Below are 2,219 nucleotides of genomic sequence, written 5' to 3' on the forward strand. Positions count from 1 at the left end.
TATTTTATATTTTATATTTTATTTTTTATTCCAGCTGATGATTGGGTTAGACCCATGAAACATTTTGTCTTGGAAGAAATATATATTTAAACATCTAAAATGTATATTTAAACTGAAAAAGTTGAAAATACTATATATATATAATATATATATATGTATATGGAAGGAATCTCTAATTGTCTGTTTCTTTGTAATTTCGATAATTACTCATGAATCTCAATTGATTGATATGATTGGGAAACTCGGGAGAAGTACGGGAATGTTCTTATAGTTTGGTTTCAAGATTTTAAAGTGAGTGGGTCCACTATTGGGAAAAATAGATAAAGTCGTAATTTTCGGTCAAGCGCGGGTAAACGGCGGGAGTAACTTTGAGTACCCTGGGCAACGCTGGGTTCTAAAGCTAGTAGTTATATATAAGAGGACAGGACAATTATTGTTTTTAGGACAAGTATTAGTTTGTACAGGACAAGTATCAATTTGTTACAGGACAAGTATCAGTTTGTACAGGACAAGTATCAGTTTGTAGGACAAGTATCAGTTTATAGGACAAGTATCAGTTTGCAGGACAAGTATCAGTTTATAGGACAAGTATCAGTTTGCAGGACAAGTATCAGTTTATAGGACAAGTATCAGTTTATAGGACAAGTATCAGTTTGCAGGACAAGTATCAGTTTGTAGGACAAGTATCAGTTTGCAGGACAAGTATCAGTTTATAGGACAAGTACCAGTTTATAGGACAAGTATCAGTTTATAGGACAAGTACCAGTTTATAGGACAAGTACCAGTTTATAGGACAAGTACCAGTTTATAGGACAAGTACCAGTTTATAGGACAAGTAATAGTTTACAGGACAAGTATCAGTTTATAGGTCAAGTATCAGTTTGTAGGACAAGTATCAGTTTTTAGGACAAGTATCAGTTTACAGGACAAGTATCAGTTTATAGGTCAAGTATCAGTTTGTAGGACAAGTATCAGTTTACAGGACAAGTATCAGTTTATAGGACAAGTACCAGTTTATAGGAAAGGTATTAGTTTATAGGACAAGTATCAGTTTATAGGACAAGTATCAGTTTGTAGGACAAGTATCAGTTTGTAGGACAAGTATCAGTTTACAGGACAAGTATCAATTTATAGGAAAAGTATCAATTTATAGGACAAGTATCAGTTTATAGAAGTATCAGTTAATAGGACAAGTCTCAGTTTGTAGGACAAGTCTCAGTTTGTAGGACAAGTATCAGTTTGTAGGTCAAGTATCAGTTAATAGGACAAGTATCAGTTTATAGGACAAGTACCAGTTTACAGGACAAGTATCAGTTTGTAGGACAAGTAACAGTTTTTGGGACCAGTAATTAGTTAAATTTGACGAAAATGAAAACTTCAAATATTTTTGTTTAAGGTTGTTTGGAGGGAAGGAGTCAGATGTTAGGTATTTTTGATGTTTATATATTTTATTTTATTAAAGAAATTTTTAGTATGTTGTTCCTTTAGTTAAGATTATCTAAGTGTTTCTCTTTAAGAGTTACATTATACCGAGATCATCATGCTTGGTGTCCGTACTGCCAGAAGATTTGGGTATTTCTGGAAGAATCTAGGATACCATACAGGTATATTTTTTGGTCACTCCCCCCCCCCCCCCTCTCCTCTCCTCCCAAGAGGCGTACACAGGAGTGGGGCTATGGGAGCTCCTGCTCCCCCTGGATCAGTAAAATCTGTAGATTTCAGGGGGTTTTCGGGTCCCAACAAGGTGCTAAGCCCCATCCCTGGAAAGAAAAAATATTTTAAGCCTCCCTGGACGAATTTCTCTACACGCCCCTGCTTTCATCCGCCCCCTAGTTTAAAAGGCATGTTTGTAAGTTTTGTTTTGGCAAAATTGGGGAAAACAAAATTTTTTTGTGGGAGGTTAATTAGAGATTGGGGCCTGTGAACAGTAAGCAGTAATTCAAATGGGAATAAAACTTGCCCGTTGATTCTAATTTTTCTTTCTCATCCCAAATTATTTAAAATAATTCTTCCCTTTGTCTGTTGGGGGAGGGGGCGGGTAATTTTTCAGAAAAATAAATATCCCCTTTTACAGGGTGAGGAAGGTGACGATGTTCTGCTACGGTGAAAAGGAGGCTTGGTACAAGAAAATTGTTCCTTCAGGTAATTTTTCTACGGCGGATATATTTTCTTGAAAACTCCGCCCCCCCTCCCCCACTGTGGATATATTTTCTTGGAAC

This window comes from Eurytemora carolleeae, unplaced genomic scaffold, assembly GCF_000591075.1.
Source record: "Eurytemora carolleeae unplaced genomic scaffold, Eaff_2.0 scaffold1158, whole genome shotgun sequence".
NCBI classification, from domain to species: domain Eukaryota; kingdom Metazoa; phylum Arthropoda; class Copepoda; order Calanoida; family Temoridae; genus Eurytemora; species Eurytemora carolleeae.